We start from the raw sequence: 18,135 nt of genomic DNA, 5'->3' as shown, positions 1-18,135 counted from the left end.
TAGGAAAGGGCAGCAGCCGTGTGCCCTGCCTCCTCTCAGTCAAGACAAACTGCAAGTCACAGCCCCATCCCTCCACATAGAAGGGGTTCAGAAACTGCTTAAGGAATTCTTAGTGAATAGAAAACAAATAGTCCTGAATCTAAAACCCTTATCAAAATGGTGGAAGTCCTGAACCAAACTACCGCCAGTATAGTTTTTCCACCAGAAAAGTATTTTAGTTTGAGGGGTACGTTACCAGAATGGTTAAGTTTTCCCCCGGAAAGGTATCCCAGATGATGGCTCTTTCCAACTAACTACAGTCTTCAGAAGTAAAAAAAAAATCTATTGCAGGAGTGTTTTATATTCTCTTCTCCTTTCCCTGGCTCTATTTCTCCTTGTCTGTCTCAGTCTCCCTTTTCAATTTAAACCAAAGCTTTCCTTGTCTTAGAATTTACAAAAACTGCTTATTTTTAAGCTTCTCGTGGTACACTGTTGGAGGCAAAAAGCCAGTGCTAAGAGGTTTTGAGATTGCTATTCTTTCATTGGGACAAACACCTAGTAATTGACCAGAGCCCAAATGGCCTTGAAGCTGGCAGGACAGCGCCCAGGGTCTCCATTCATTTGGACCATTCCCGCTCGGTGGGCGCCCATCTGCAGCGACCCCCGCAGGACCGCTCTCTCGGCCGCCCCGCACGGGCCATCTGATTTGAGGAGCCGCTCTTAGCTGTCAGGGGCTTGCTCTACCTATCCATCCCTCCTTGCATTGAATCCAGTGCTGCCCAAGAAACAGTTTTGGTTGTTGTTGTTGTTGCTGTTGTTATTATTGTTGTTGTTGTTGTTGTTGTGGATTTTTTAAAAGTCATCAAAGAAGAAAAGCCCGAACAGGAGAAGCAGATGGGCCCTGCGTGTGCGGAAATCGCCGGGATTGAGGTGGACTCCCGCGACTGCAGAACGGACTCTTCGCAAAGACCGAAGATTTCTCATTGCTGGCGCTGGGTTTTTGCGGAGGGTCTGGTCTGGGGGGTGCCTTAGGGTTTTGTTTTCATAGGCAGATTCATCCTGAGTCCTTCCTTAAGGCCAAGCTAACCCCGTGCTCCCGGAAAAACACACTACACGGCCACAACCAACACAACAAAGGCGCCTCCCGAAGTGAGTCTAAATGTACGCGGGACGGGTGGCGGCCGGACGTGGAGACGCACTTTTGTGCCTCTCTAATCTCGGGAGTCCATCTGGCCCCGGCGGGCGCGGGCGGACTGGAGGGCGCGGAGGCGGTGGCAGGGGGCGGGGGGCGGGGGGGTGGTGGCAACCGGGAGGAGGGGACCCGGGAGGGCGCGCGCGCACGTACCCAGAGGCGCGGGCACGCGCTCCCGCTCTCCTTCACATTCACCTTGACTGCGGGGGGGCGGGGGGCGGAGGAAGGGACTACCTTCCCCCACCACCACAACCCTTCTCCCCACGCCACCCCACCCCCGCCACTGTCCTGCCCAGACGCTGCTGGAGGCTGGCAGGGAGGGAAGGAGGGGAGGTGCAAAGACGCTCGCGGCGCTGCTGCGGCCGGACAGCCGCGTGCTCTCCGCAGTGATGTCAACCGCATCCGCCGCAGCGTACCCCCCCCCCATCCACCCCCCACCTTGGGCCTCGCCCGCGCCGCGGTCCGCGGAAACCTCTGTCTGGCGCCTCCAGCCTGGGGACGAGAAGCTGGGGGCGTGAGGGTGCCCTGAGCCCCCTACTCCGTTTGCAAAAGCGGAAGAGACAGGGAGTGGGTGAACCCTGGTGCCGCGGCTACTGGGGCGGAGGAAGGGGAGGGGGCGGTCGACCTAAGGTATAGGTTTGACACCCAGGACTGCTGAAGGGAGTCTGCCGGGGACTGGTGCAGCCGCGGTTACGTTTAGGGGGCGGAGGGCACGCTTCACTGCAGGTGCCGCGCTGCGGGCATCGCGAAAGCGCCCCCTTTGCCCAGGATAGAAACGGATAAACGGAAGCGCGTGTGAATGTGGGGGTGCGAATTGCCACCTCCAACCTTGGCTTTCCCGCTCTTCCGAGCGCTCCCACTTCTCACTTTCCCCAAATCCGCATTTTCCTTGGCACAGCTCTCCCCGAGCAAGAAGGAGAGGGAGGTACCCGGGGGCAGTGAGAATGACGTGTGCTGGTGCAGAGAGCGGGTGGGGGGCTGCGGGCCCCGCTCTGTGGACCGGCTCCTAATCCTCTTGTTTTCGGTACAGTCAGCAGATGTGGCTTCTTTTAGCTGAATAATCCGTTAAAGGAATAATAATTTTTAAAAAGGAGATCGACCTCACCCAAAGAGGATGGCGAACGAGATTAGGGCTTGGTAAGGATAAATTAAAAGGCTCCAAATTCTGTCTGTCCCTCTCTGCCTTCCTCTCTACCCGCCTCCCCCTCCCTTCACCTCCCTCCCCTCCCCCCCTTCCTCCTCATCCCCTGCAATCCGCACTCGACGCGAGTTCACGCGGAGGGCTGGATTTTCAGGCTGAACCGCAACTTGCGCTGCGCGTTATTATTATTCATCTGAGGGTGCTGCCGCCACAACCTTTGCCTCCTGCGCTCCTCTCCTTCCCCCCGGCCGCTGCAGCCAGCAGTGCAGTCCCTCCTGCACGCATGCTCTGGTTCACCAAAGGGAGATTCTGAATTTTTTATCATGCTTATGATCATCACCATGATGCTCCTTATCATGGTTATCATTTCCTCCTGCCAGGTGGAGCGACCACCAGCGCCTTCTCGCCACCCGCCCCTTCCCCAGCGAAGGAAGCAATTGGGGCCGGGCCGGGGCGGCCGCTCCCTAGATGTGGGCTTCCTTTTGCCTGTCCGCATCCCTCCCTCATTCATCTGCATGTATATATCTTGATCCCTTTATTCCAGTAGATCTACTGCCTTTCGATGGGTTGGCTGAAACACTTCGGACTGCGACCAGTCTCTTAAAAAGAACAAAAAGAGGAAGACCTTGAGTGGACCCCAGGACAAAGCACTTTGGGCTCGGCAAGAAGGGACGCGCGGGAGCGCTGGCTGGGAACTGGAGTGATCTCCCGTGCCAAAGAGCGCCCATGAAGCGTGCGGACCTCTGAGGGTATTCGGATTGAATTTTATTTATCCTTTTGGCATGCTTGAACGATGACATTGTTGGAGAGGGGTAAGGTTTTGTTTTGTTTCGTTTTTTTCTGGGAAAGAGAACTGAATGGTGAGAGGTCAGGTAGACTTAAGTTGGCTTTCCTGCTCCCCTGCCTCCCCTCCTAGAGATCCAGGTGTTGGAGAAGAGACTAGGAAGTAGAAGGCTTAGAAAAAAAGTAGACACCGGGGATGTTGTCCGGGGGCTAACGGGAGAGTGGAGTGAGGTGTAGGTGAGTGGGGACTGGCCAGCTGGAGGAGGGTTTTGGGTGAAAAAAGAGGTTTTTTAAAACCCCCTTCAGCTTCACAAGATGAGTTTTGCTGGGGAGGAGAATATGGGTGTCTGCCGATAGAAGCTCTGAGAAATTGATGAAAAATTGGTATGTCCATGTACACACTTAAGGAGGCGTCTGGATTTGTGTGTAAACAGAGTGGAGAGGTGAAGGAGCGCATGGAGGGAGGGGGCTTAAAATAATGTCTTATTATCCCTTTGGCTTTGGGGACTCTCATCCTCTGTTCCTCCCCCCTTTTTTGACCTAGGGATCCAGCTGCATTAGACACGAGTGACCTTTTAAATCTACGCCCACCCTTTACCTGGTAAAGCCCGTTGACAGTTTGGGGTGGGGTGGGGTGGGGTGAGGAGAGTGGCAGGGGTGTTTCGAAGACATATATATTCTCTCTCTCTCTCCCTCTCTCTGCCCCCCTCTCCCTTTCCCTCTCCCCCTCTCTCCTCCCTCCTCCCTCCTCTCCTCTCCTCCCCTCCCCTCCGTCTCCTCCTCCCTCGCTCTCCCCCCATCACTCTTTCTCTTCCTCCCTCCCACCTCCCTCACTCCCTCCCTCCCTGCTGCATTTTGCATGAGCTATCTAGGTCATTAGCATTTTAGCGTATGCAAGACTTGACAAAGCTGATGAGGGGCCAGATGGGCCTCGCTCTTATGGGTTTTTTTTTTTTTTTTCCCTTTTTTTCCCCCTCTTTTCCTTTTTCCCCTCCACCACTTGGGACCTGAGCAAGAGGACTGCAGCAGGCGAGTTTCGGAAGGCTGATCCCGGCCCGGAGCGCGGCAGTTCGCCCCTGCGGCACGCCCGGCCAGGCTGCGCCCGCACTCAGCCAGCGAGGTAAAGGCGGCGGCGGCGCGCCCTGCTCTGGCAGCCGCTGCCAAGCCCCCGCTGCCCTCCGCTTTCTGTGCCCTCGACTTCCTCCTCCTGGCCCCCTCAGTTTACTGGGCTAAACTGAGAGTGAGAGATGGGTGGGTAGGGTTTGCTGTGCTGGGGCGAGGTGGGGTTGGTGTTGTGTTGTGTTTTTTTTGTTTTTGTTTTTGTTTTTTCATTGTCTGGAGCTGCAGGGGAGGCGAGGCGTGAGGAAGGGGGTAAGGGAGTCGGGGTAATTAACACGGGGGAGGCACCCCTCCGTCTCCCACTTCCACCCACACCCCCAACCCTCCACCCCCTCCGCTTTGCAGGAAAAAGCCTGGATCCGAAAGGATGGGGGAGAACAAAGAGCCTTTGGAAGACGTCGCTGTTATCTCATTGTCTGTGTGATTGGGGGAGCTGCGGTAGGGAGGATGCTGTGGTCCTGTTCTCCCTGCCTCCCCACCCCCAACCCTCTCCCCGCTGTCAGTGCGCACGCACGCGCCCTTCTTTTTACTTATTTTTCCTTGTTTTTTTCATCCCATCTTCTCCCCACCCCCCTTCCTTTCTTCCACCTGTCCTTCCTTCCTCCTTTACTTCCTCAGGAGAAAGGCCTCTCTCTCCGTGTTCACAGCGGACCTTGATTTAAATGTCCATACAATTAAGGCACGCGGTGAATGCCAAGAATGGGGCTGGCTGAGCACCGTCGGTCCGCGAGGGCCCGCCGGGAAGGAGCCACGGAGCCGAGGCGCCCTCCGCAGAGCTCAGCGCCGCGGCTTCGGGCGGGAGGGGTCTCGGGCTCCCGCTGGCTGGGCTAACCCTGAACCGGAGCCCTTGGGGCGGGGAGGTGTGCAGCTTGTGACAGACATGGGCTTAGAGAGGCAGACAGACTCAGGGAGAGAAGCTGATTCTGTGACAGAAACAGATCTGTGCAAGCACAGATGCGATGGGGGCGGAGGGGGGGGTGCCTGTGAGCGCATTACGGAGTGCTTCTGTGTGCATATTTTTCTCTGGGCTCGGGGCGCATTGTATGTGGGTCGACACCTTCCGTGGCTGTGTTTTTGTTCTGGGCTTAGCTTTTGGTTCGCCCTTTAAAAAAAATAATCTGGCATCCAGAAGACTGGCAGTCTGTGCCAGGGCTTGGACCACAGATATATTGTGTTCTCCTTGAGGCTGGGGGTGGGGGGGGGGCGGAGTGGGTAGCCAGTTGGAAGGGAGGAGGGAGGTGTTTGTCATTCTTTGCTGTCGAGCTGTGGGCACCTGACAAGCTTAAGGAAGTCATTGGGATATAGAAGGAAGAAGGAACAAACTCCTGGAGGGTTCATAAGCTCAATCAGGGCTGAAAGCATGGCCAGGGCTCTTAGGAGCATCTCACTTCCTCCTTGCGGCTGTAATTGTAGTTTCAGGCAGAGATCCAGGAGATGCAGAGGAAGGGAGAGGCGCAGTAACCTACATGTACCAAAGGGGGGAGGGGATGAATTCCTTCTTAAATCTGAACTGAAGGAAAAACAGAATGTGCACAAGTGTTGATTCTGAGGAAAGCCTCTTTTGAAAGGGGCTGTCAGGGAATGGAAAGCGCTAACCCTCCCTCATTCTGAAGAACCTGCTTCCCAAATCGGGCCTTCCTCCCCAGCACTCGATACAGACCAGCAGCTGATCCTAGAGAGCCCCCGTAGCTGCAGTGGATGGTGGCAAGACCTAAACTCATAAATTTCCAGGTGGAGGAAATGGGAGAGGGACAGGTCCCTGCAGAGAAAGGAGGCCAAGAGCTGGATCATCCTACCAGGAAGCCGGCTGAATCCCTTTTCCCACCCTTGGCAGAGGCCTGTCTTTGCAAGACCAAGGCCATAAGGGATGCACAGGATTTTAGTCTTGATTTTTCACGCGTTAACCAAGGCCTAAAGGAGTTTCGGGGTGAAGCTTACTGAGGCATTCTTTCCTCTGCAAAGCCTCAGTCTAGCCCACTTAGCAAATTAGCATTTAAAGATACCATGGATCCCAAGCCTCATTTCCTCCCAAATATTTATTAAGTACCTATTATGTGCCAATCACCGTGTAATGATTATATCTTAGGTTCTTCCTCTGCCCTCCTAAAGGAGTATCTGGAGTCAGGAGAGGTTACTCCTGACTCCATCTAGATACTCCCAGAACCTTCTCTGCCACCACCTGCTTACCCCTTCTTTCTAGAAGGCTGCAGTTTCCATCATGCAAACTGCAGGCATGGTGCTATCCTTCAACTCCCAGAAGGCAAGTTTGGCTAAAGGACAGAAGAGAGCGCAGTTTCTCTGCCCCCTGAACCTTAGCCAGGGTTGTCCTAAGAGGCACAGGCAGCCACTACCTTCAAAACAGATCATCCTCCAAATGGTGCCTCCTTGGGGTATAAATCCCCTTGCCTCCCTCCTCCCCTAAGAAGGCTGCTTTTGTGGTTTTGGGGCACAATTTAAGCCTCTGATGACCAACCCTTTGCCCTACGGTTGCCCACGATAGTGAGATTCATCTCTGATTGTTTTCCCATAACTCCATCAGACAGGGCTGTACCCTTCACTGATGTGCCTGCCCGTCAGCACAATCTCCAGATGCCTCCCCCAAGTAATGGCCCTTTTAGGTGGAAACCTAACACGCTTCTCCCTGAGAGCTTCAACCACAGGCACCATGGACAAGGCCTGCCAGGTTCCTGCTGCTGATAAACTATGGAAGGGAGGGGCATATTTTTTATTACTTATGTAAACTCTTGTTCCAGAAAGCTTTAATGGGTGTGGGAGTGTTCTAGGTTTGCCGGGTCTGTGTGCATGGGTGTGGGGTTTTCCTGTGTTCACCAGATCTCACTATGAAATGTATTTTTATGTGGGGCTTTAATGGCTGCAAATGGCAGAGATGAATGTACACTCTGCTCCTGGTGTAATTTCAAGGCCCCCTTTGTGTTCACCAAACAGAGGTATCTGAGTGAAGGTCAGTCCTAGCTTCTTCCCTTCTGCTATATTCTGGGCCTATTTATGCCTAGTGATATTTATGTAAGAAAACTGAAGACTGATGCTCTTCCAAGGCATTTCTCAGATCCCCTCCCTGTCCATTTGAGCCCCTCTAATTATATCCTGTGACTTAAACGAAGGGAAAAATACATGATTTTTAAAACACAGGACACGTTGAGGCAGTGTGCTGACTGAATATGCTAAGAAGGCCCCCATGAGTCCACACACATCACCATCATTATGGTCCTCGTGACCATGGGAGCTCATATGTTGCCCAAGGTGACTGTATGAGATACATTAAGATGGATTTAGAAATGTATCAAAGGAAAAATTGGTAATATTCTTGTCTCCCCTGCCAGCGATGGCCCAGGCGAGATCTCTGTTTAAGCAGAAAAGAAACTGATCTTTTAACAAAAGCTAAGGTAAACTCTTCTGTCATTTCTATCACCAAAGGGGTGGGGAGCAGAGACAATTTTTGTGGCTGCATGAGGAGCCTTAGCCAGAGAAATAAATAATTCCACTCAGAGAGCGGAAGGGTGCTCTCTCTGAGCAGGCATATGCCCGTGTATGTACATATATACATACATTTTCTCTCCTAACCACATCCATCGCTAACATTTATAGGAAAGCATTTAAACACACACACACACACACACACATACACATACACAGAAATCTATCCATCTATACTGTCTCCACAGGGAAATAATTTTCTCTTTGCCTCTACTGAACTTACATAATACCCCCACCCCCTTGTTCCAACCTTAGAATGGAGTCCTCTGGGGGCAGCTGCAAAGCACTCTCCCTAGGACAGATGGAGCCTCCCTCATCTACTCTGTGGGTGGTTTTAGAGCCCCATGAGTCAACCGGGACTGAGGGCTGTGCTGGTAGTATGTGTTTGAGGCTCGCCTGGCTGATTCACAGTGATGAGTATGTCAATAATAACAATTATGAGAATTATGATGCCTAATAAAGATTTTTTTCTTCCAAGTCCCATCTACAATTCTTTCATTGGGGTGTTTTTGCCAAGTCTTACTCAATTTGACTCCAGTTTAAAAGAAAAAAAACAAACTAAAACATTTAATAGTTCATTGCATCTCCAATGTAGACCCAAAACAAGAGAAGGGACTTCAAAGGGGCTGAAGTCCAGTCAATGTGTGCTGCTCTGTGCCACCTTATCCTGGATGCCTGGGGCCTGGAGAGATCTGCACCAAATTTAGATGGCCTGGAAAAAATGCAGGCCTTATTGAGAGCAAAAAATGTTCCAGGTCAGAAATGAAGTGTCAGCAGCTCTCAATAGGGCTCACCTCATTTCTTACCCTTCTCCCTTTGTCCTAAGAAGTGTTTCCCCAGAAATGAGGACCTGGGTCATTGCTGCATAAGCCCCCCAAAATAAACCTCAAGGATCACTAGGGGCTTTCTCAGAATTAAAGTGGGGGCAGGTTTATTTTAAATTAAAATCCAGTCTATTTCTTAAACATGTCCAAATATTGAGACTTAGAACCTAGGAGGCAGTACTGTCGGGGGAAGTTCAACTTGCTACTTCGCCTAGCCCATTTAAGGCCGGTCTTTGCGGAAAGCACGAGTGTGCAGTCCAGCCTCCGTAGCGGGGGATACCCGGCTAGGCTTCGCCACCCACCCGGCCTGCGGCCCCACCCCCAGGGCTTTCCAGTGACCTGCTTTCCAGCGTGCAGGAGGCTTTCACTTTTCTCTTTCTCCAATGCCCCTGAGACCTCTAAATTGAGCAAGGCGAAGAGGAGCAGGAGCTGGGCCCCAAGGCCCTGGGTCGTCCTGCATTTCCCAAAGCTTCGGACTGATCCGAGGTTCAGGGGTAGCCGCGGAACCCCCACGGTGAAGACAGCCCTGGAGGGCCCACCTCTTTCCCCCTGCCGCTCACCTCCGTTTCCCAATTTGGCTCAAGCGCCAGATGGACACACGACAGTCAACGTTAGAGACGATTACAGAGTCGGGGTGGGAATAGGGGGAGGGCCAAGGCGGGGGTACATCTTTAGCTTTGAAAAATGGGACGTGGCAAACCTAAGGCCTTGGCAGAATGGAATGTCCTCCCTTCTCGGCACCCCAGCGCTTGCCCAGCCGCAGGCTGCGGCCTAGACCCTGCGCCTTCCCGCCGTGGCTCCCGGCCTGGCCTGCGCGTGCGCGGGGAGGGCCAGGGGCCGTTCTTCTCCCCTCATCCTCCTCCAGGCCGCCTTCCTGTCCACTCTAGAAGCTGCAATCTCCATAACCTCATCCCGCACCCCGGAAAGCCTCAGAATGTGCGAGAAAGAGGGGCGGGCACAGCCCAGGGAGGAGGTTGAGACTGGGGCTCTACCGAAAGGTCACTGTTCAGCCACTCCCCCGACTCCCCACCAACCCGGCGGCAGGGTGAAAGCACTTTAAGGGTGGATTTTTGGAAGGGGAGGGATTTCCGTCCCAGTGCATCCTACGTGACTCCCCTTTACGGCGCCCAGCCTCTCCTATCCCCATACCCACGGTGACCTGGCCACAGGGCCGGGGCAGCGGGCACCTTCCCCCAGGACCTAGCAACACGTCCTCATCATCCCCAACACCCTCCTTCCGCACCCTCACAGCACTCTCTAGAGAAGCCAAAACAGCAACACAAAACCCTCAGCCCAGAAGGAAAATACACATTTCTCCTTTAGCCTTGATGCTAGTCTTATGCCACAGGAGAGGGAGCCGAGAAATTGGTCTGAAAGAGAGAAGCAGACATGCTCTTTCTTCGTGAACCTCTGAACCCTTGCCGCTCTCCCAGGAGTCCTTCCCGTTCCCTGGGCGCGGTCTCTCTTCTAAAAAGAACTTAATTCCCTCCTTTTCCTCACCTGCTGGGCCCACCAGGGTGCAGAGTCCATGATGTGAGGCTCCTTCGGATTAACAGACCAGTGCCCTGAGATAACCTTTAGAGCCCTGGTCTCAAGGTCATGTGCCCCAGGAAAAGGAGGCCGACTGGCCTCAAGAGACCACAGGTCCGGACCAGAACGTGCCTGGCAAAGGTCATGCCACGGAAAGCTTCTGACATACAGGAAAGTGCACCTGGACTTCACAGGGGGCCTCCCTTCAGCCCCCTCTCACACTTACACAGATTGATGTGGCAATATTTATTCCCATTTAATTGAGACACTGGTTTAATTTCAGATTGCCTCGGTTTAAGGCCCAATGGGGTTTTCTGCAGCTCTTTTCCCTAGTGCCTCTACAGAAACTAATTGCTGTTAATATCCAATTTTGGCTTTATTATTCGTTAGCCAATTATGTATCCCATAGCCCAGGCCCCTTGCTGCTTACTGCCTCTGCTGGAATCAGCTAACACTATGCCTGGCTTCTGCTTTTTTCCCTTTGCCTGATTCAGACCCCTCCCCCACCCCTAGATGATTTACAGGGCACATCAGTCATTTTGTTTGTCCCAGCAGTTAGCGCAGTTGTGGGGGGGGGGGGTTACTTTGAGACTTTTTTTTTCTCCTTTTGAGAGAAATTTCTTCTTCGCAGGTGAAGTATACAATCGGCACTTTTTAGAAAAGAAAATTTAAGTTTTTCAACTCTCTCTTCACCACCTCTGGGCCTCCTTGTTCTGGAGCGGTTTTTGGAGTAGCCTGTTTCAGCCAGAAGCAAGGGTGCCTCATCCTTAGAGTTTCTCCTGCAGCCTGGCTCTCCTGTCACCTCCCCCAGGGGCCGCCTGCGAACTACCTACTGCATGTATATGACACCTTGGACTCTAACAGTGCCCAGACCATGTCATTTCATATTTCAAGGAGGGAAACTTGAAAATGTGATTTGAAAAAGGAACGATTTTCAGAGGTGAGGAGGCAGCTTTTGTCTCTACCACAGATACCCTGGAAACCGCTCCTGCTTTCACTCCTTAGCATGTGGAGCTGATGCAACTGGGGACAAGAGCCTTAAAAAAAAAAGTAGTTTTTTGCCTCCTTTTATTTGTGTGCCCCGAGTTCACTGATACACAGAAGCAAGCACTTCCCATTACTGGTGCTCTGGAAACAGGAAAATAAAAGTAAAAATCATAACGACAGCAGGAAGATCCTTCTTTGTCTGTTTTCCCTTCTTCCAGCCCCCCTTTGAATTAATGCTTTAAATGCTCTGATGTGCTCTTACATTTATCTCTGGCAGTTCTATAGCAACCTGCATAGTGTCAGCATCGGGATCGAATGGAGAGAAAACAAAATGTCAGAGCAACTGGTTTTAGCTGAGGCCTCCCTGAGCTACCTGGAGGCCCCCTCCCCTTCTGATAAAGCCAGAGGAGGCTGAAGGCTTTCATCATAGCCTGGGAATCCCATGGTCAGGTTTTTCAGAGGAAGGAAGTGAGGGTGCATGTAGGTCTGGAACACTGTTAAGAAGGTGCCTTACACATAAGGCTCAGTAAATACCACCAAATTGGATGTAATTAAATTAGCAGCAGCTGTCCTGCTTTTCTTGCAGAAAAGCTCCAATTGTGCATTCAGGCCTTTTGGGCAGAGAATAGAGTGACCTCACAGAATGAAGGGGTCTAAAGATGTTTCTGGTTCGTCTCCTAGCCTCAGCCTTGCTTAACTCATCCAGGTGTCTGGAGTTTGATTTCCAAGTGGTCCATGCGTTGTAGAGACTGTGTACCTGCCCAGTCCCAGACGTAAATTCAGAGTAAAAACAAACAAACAAACAAACAAACAAATCCTTCTATCTTCCTTGTAGAGCACTTCTTTCACTTTCTAATTACCCTTCTATGCAAATCTCTCCCTTTCGTCACCCCCAATCACATCTCATCCGAGGTCTGCCCCATGGGGGTGTGCTGTAAGTAAACACAAAAATACCAATTCTATTCCCTTCTACTGTCCTCCTCCCAGCCCGGTGAAAACATCTATATTCTCAATGGTCAACAGGTGTTAGGAGAAAATCAGTGATGCCAAGCCATCTCATACCAGTATGTGAATGGCTCAGTCTCTTAATTGTCCCAGAGATATTTCCACTTTAGAAGAGATGCTTAATGTAGCAAGTGGGATTCAGTTGTTGGAGTTTCTTGTAAAGGCATTTAAAAGTGGGAAAGCAGAGAAACATCAACTTGGGAAAGTTGGGAAATACCAGCTTTCCCACTTTTTGTGTGAGGAAAGCATCGTTGCCAGACGGACCAATGCTCCAAACACATAGATATGACATAGTTCATTAAGAAACACATTCCAAGTGAGTATCTGGGTGGCTCAGTCGGTTGAGCGTGTCCAGCTTCAGCTCAGGTCATGATCTCATGGTTCGTGAGTTCGAGCCCTGCTTTGGGCTCTGTGCTGACAGCTCAGAACTTGGTGTCTGCTTCAGATTCTGTGTCTCCCTCTCTCTCTGCCCCTCCCTGCTCATGCTCTTTCTCTCCCTCTCAAAAATAAATAACATTTAAAAAATTTTTTTAAAAATCCCACATTCCAAGAACCCCAAATGAATCCTTGTTGGTTCCCACCTTAAGCTCTGACATTATACTAGTCCATATAGAAGGCAGGGAGGAGCACCTAGAGCCTTTAAGAAAAACACCTGTGATTTTTGCATAATAAATGCCTACTGGCCCAGGCTATGGCCACCACATTTAAAACCACCCCTTTCATGTCACTTTGCATAATTGTGAATTCTGATTTTGCTGTTCCATGAATCACAATTATTCACTTAAATGCTGGCCTATATGACATGGTGATCCCACTTCACTCCAGAATCCAAAGCAGACTCAAAGGAGTTCCAGGCACAATTGGAACTGGGTAGAGCTTGACTTTGCCACAGTCCAGCATTGGTTTTGTTCACTTTCCTCTCTCTAATTGACCCTTCCCTTGTCTAGTGGAGCTCCCTCTTCCCCTGACACCCTGACTGTGTCCTGTCCCCACAGCGCATCTATGTTTCAGACAATGGCAAAGTCAGGACCAGGAGCATGTTCTTGTAGGGCAAGAAGGAGAAAAGGTTGTGACTTTTTTCCAGCACATACAGTAACTGCCTTCTCAGCTTTCTGCCAACCTCTTAGAAAACTTGGATTTGGAAAATGTCAAATGTCTCTCATCTTTCCACTCTTCCTCTTCTACCTCAGCATCTCGCCACCTTCTTGTGGACAATTAATCAATAGCAACAAGGTAGCATGAGAAGTTAGGAGCATAATCTTGCTGCCAGGCCATACTGCATCCCTGTTGCGTTAAACCTGTCTTATTCAATTCCTGAATCACTCATCATTCTATTGACTAAAACCTATCCAAGACAGCATTTGGGGCATCTAGGAACATTATTTAATGCAATACCAGAGCCTCCCAGAAGTCTGGAGGGATTTGGTTTTCTTCCATTTTTTGAGGCCTCCAGGATATTATAAAATTAAGACGTGCCGAAAGCAGGGTTACCAAACTTGTGATGTACTTTATATGCTTATAGTTAAGAATTTGACGGGTATTGAGGAGGGCACCTGTTGGGATGAGCACTGGGTGTTGTATGGAAACCAATCTGACAATACATTTCATATTAAAAAAATAATACATGAAATAAAAAGAGGAACTATTGATTTTTAAAAGAAAGAAGAATTTCGAATTACATGATTAATGTCTGCTTTCAATTCTGCTACTCAACCTGGGTGGTATGTATAGCATCTTCCAAAAATGTTACCAAAAAGTCTGCATATGAGACCCTTTGTGACTCTGGCACCCGAGCAGAAAATCCTGTATGCTCAGGCATAGCCCTTGGCCCCCAGAGAGAGCATAGCATAGGGTGTATGATTGCAAGCTCTAGCATCAGACCACCTCTGTTTGATTCTTGGCTCCATCACCGGGCTATGTGACATAAGGTACGTTGCTAAACCTCTCTGAGCATATTCTGTAAGACAGTGATGATAATTATGCTACCTACTTTATAGAGTTGTTGTCAGGATTAAGTTAGACAACGCGTGTTAAAATGTTTAGTGTAGCACGGAGCAGTATTCAACAGAATTATATGCAAGCATATATGGAATTTTAAGCTCTCTGGTAGCCACATTTTAAGTAGAAAGAAACATGTGACATGAATTTTAATCATGTTTTATTTAACCCAATATATGTAACCCAAAACATTATAATTTCAACATGTAATCAATATAAAAATTGTTACTAAGATATTTAACATTCTTTTATTCATCGTTAGTCTTCAAACTTTGATGTGTATGTTATACTTACCATTTTAGTCAATAGAATGACTCAATTCATATGCTAAATTTTCATCAGAAATACTTGCCTCATACTCCAATTTCATACAGTGTATAAAGAGGTAAATTCACATGCCCAAGTTAGTTCTAACCATTTTTAACAGTTTCTAATAACCAAACAGAGCATGTGTTTTTAACCTTAAATTAAAGATTCCATTCTTCAGTTGTAGTAGTCATATTTCAAATGCTCACTAACAACATGTAGCCAGTGGCTCCCATGCCAGACAATGCAGGTTTCAGCATAATACTTGGCACACAGTAAGTGCTCAATAAATGCTTACTGGCCATTACTCTCAGGGTCCATCCCTCCCCAGACACAGGGAATGACTCCTTCTCTTCCCTCAGATTCTAGATTGGACCAGGCCTGTCCTTTGCTCTACCCAGGGCCTGTGAGACGAGCCCTTCCTGACCTTCTCCTCTGTGATTTCATGAAGCCTTCTGCAATTGCTAGGAATATTTTGCTCTGTGCATGTGTAAGGAGCAGGGAGAGCAAGGCTTTTGTGGAGGGTTATTCTTGGCAACAATAACTTGGTACATCTGTGCAACAGAAATGACAGGACTAACGTGGTCACACTAGTGACTGACATTTGTTCCTATTCACAGACCAAATTGTATGTGAGAGAAAATAGACACGAGTATGGGACATGCTCCTAAATTTAATTCTGTGCTAATTTCTCATACTGTTAATTACGGACCTTTTCTAGCTTTCTCCATATTCATTTTTCAAGCAATTTTTATTAAAATCTTGCTGTGTGTCAAACATTGGTGTCAGCTAGGAGGAACTTGTAGATACATAGGATTCACTCCCTCTCTGCCCTCAGTAATCTTACAGACCAGTAGAAAAACTAAGGTAAGTGTGATTGGTGTCATGAGAGAGACAGTCAAAATGCTAGGAGAGTTCAAACAAAAGAAAAATGCCTTTTCCAATGAGAGAGTTAGGGAAACTTCAAGAGGCAGGTGGGATATTGAGGGGAGGGGAGCATCCTAAATGGAAAGATTAGCTTGAGGACCATCCCAGGGATGTGAAGACTCTGCAAGACTAAGCCTAGGTATAATGACAACATACCAGAAAGAAAGTGTGGGGCCAGATTGCATGTGGGAATTGCTGGATCATATAATGTCTTAGTCAGCTCAGGCTGCCATAACAAAATACCACAGACTGGCTGGCTTAAACAACAGAAATTTATTTTCTCACAAGTCTGGAGGCTGGAAGTTCAAGATCAGAGTGCCAGCATGGTCGAGTTCTGGTGAGAGCTCTCTTCCCGGCTTGCAGATGGCTGTCTTCTTGCAGTGTCTTCATGTGACAAAGAGGGAGAAAGAGAGAACTCTGGTCTTTTTTTATAAGAGCAATCATGATAGTCCCACCCTCACCCAAGCCTAATCGCCTCCCAAATACCATTTGCCAAATACTATTTGCCATCTCCAAATGCCATCACGTGGGGAGTTAGGGCTTCAACATATGAAGTTGGGGTGGGAGGGACACAATTCAGTTCATAGCACATAGTAATCCTATTTTTTAATTTTTTGAGGGACCACCATACTGTTGTCTATAGTGGCTGCACCATTTTACATTGCCACCAACAGTGCACAAGGATTCCAGTTTCACCACAACATTGCCAACCCTTGTTATTATTCTGTTGTTGTTTTTTTCTTAATAGCAATCACCCGAGTGGATGTGAGGTGGTATCTCGTTGTGGTTTTGGTTTGCATTTTTCTCAAGACTAGTGGTGTTGGAGCATCTTTCATGTGCTTATTGGCCATTTATATATCTTCTTTGGATAAATGTCTGTTCAAGTCCTTTGCCCATTTTTTAATTGGGTTTTGTTGCTGCTGTGACAATCATTACTCTGAGGCAGTTCTGACAAATGGAGTGGAGTCAGGAGTCCTAACCCACTGAATAAAATTTTACTGCCCTAAGTCTAATATCAGGTAGTCGCCCTGGTCACCTGCATACCCTCTGATCATCACGTGTCTCCTGGCACTTTGTGCTTAAATCCTCAAATGTTCCTCCTTGGTTGGATTTTTGAAACCCTTCTTGCCTGCCTCCAATTCCTCAGGGCAAGGCTTGACCACTGGAGGATTCCTATTCCAAATCTGATGAAGGACTTCAAACAGTAGTATGTTTACATCCATGACCCTGACCTCTAGCATATTACTCAGAACTCTGATGATTTCAAGTGACAGACACCCAATGTGAACCAGTTTAAGCATGAAGGGGAATTTAGTGACTCATGAAACCCTGTACAAGAATCTGTTTGTAACTAAAGGACGGCTGGAAACATGCACTCTTTTAGTCTTCTGTCTCTATGCCTTTCTGCTTGTATTTAATTCTTCTCTTTCTGCAAACTGGCCTCTGCTTCCCAGGTCTTCACAGCAAGACATGTGGCCATTGGAATTTTCCTGGGTTTTACATTTTATAGCCTGCTTAGGTCAGGTGCCCACCCCTGGGCCAATCAACTTGACCAAAGAGATGGAAAGCCCCAACTGGTTAAGTGTGAGTTAGGTGTAGGCATGGAGCTCCCATGTTAACTGTGGATGTAAGGGAGGGGTGTCCACCTAGAAAAAGGTACTGGCTAGTTAATACCACAGTGTTCTGTGACCACCCATGTCCTGTGAATGGTGCCCTTGGACTTGTGATGGAGGTCCTGGTAGAATATCCTATTTCTGGACTCAAAGCCACCAGGCTGGTATCTCTCTCCTATACCCTCCCTCTTCAGAAGGCCTCAGCACCAGAGCCCATTACATCCTCTGGAGTCCTGTAGTTTATTTATTTATTTATTTTAATTTTTTTTAACGTTTATTTATTTTTGAAACAGAGAGAGACAGAGCATAAACGGGGGAGGGGCAGAGACAGAGGGAGACACAGAACTGGAAGCAGGCTCCAGGCTCTGAGCCATCAGCCCAGAGCCCGACGCAGGGCTCGAACTCATAGACCGTGAGATCGTGACCTGAGCTGAAGTCGGACGCTTAACCGACTGAGCCACCCAGGCGCCCCTGGAGTCCTGTAGTTTAAAATGCTAATCACTTCTGACCCTGGTGCCAAGCTCCCAGCAAGCTTCAGGGTCAAGTTTAGTTTATGAGAGAAGCTGGTTGTGAAGACCACAAATTGTTACTTTTTTTTTTTAACCAACTGTATAACATTTGGTGATTTTCACAACACCACCCTGCTTCTATCTTACTGTGTTCTCTCCCTCGCAAGCCACTAATACTTCTTATCTCCTCCCTAAGAAAGGAAAAGGTGGGGGGAGCACCAGAAATGCCTATGGCCTCATCTCCCAGGGGTTCCTGGACACAGAGTAATTTGGGACCTGAAGGAAATCCCCACAGAAAGGCCCTGCCTCCAGGCCTCACTAATTCTGGATTTAATTCTCTCCTGTGAGCCAGGCATTGAATTACTGTCCCCCAGCCCCCATACCTCCTGTTTTCCATTGTCTCATCTAATAAAAGTTCCAGATCTGAAAGTATCTGAGACCCTAACCCTAATCCAATTAAACCTGCAAAAGCAACTAGACTTGGGAAAGACAAAGAGGTGAAGAGGTTAATAGCAGACAGAACCTCCACTGAAGAGCTAAATTAGCCTTGCCCACCTCAGGAGAAATGTTAAAAGCAGATTACTAAGACTGCTGTTGGTGATTAACATTTGCTCAAAATTCTAAGTAGCTGATTTTTTTCCCCAAGTTAAATGTTAACCTGAGGAAAGAAGGACAGGAGCTATGGGAGAAGAATGTAAAAGAGAAAACAGAAAGAAAGGCCTGTTGT

This window comes from Prionailurus viverrinus, chromosome B1, assembly GCF_022837055.1.
Source record: "Prionailurus viverrinus isolate Anna chromosome B1, UM_Priviv_1.0, whole genome shotgun sequence".
NCBI lineage: Eukaryota > Metazoa > Chordata > Mammalia > Carnivora > Felidae > Prionailurus > Prionailurus viverrinus.
This window is presented reverse-complemented; position numbering follows the sequence as displayed.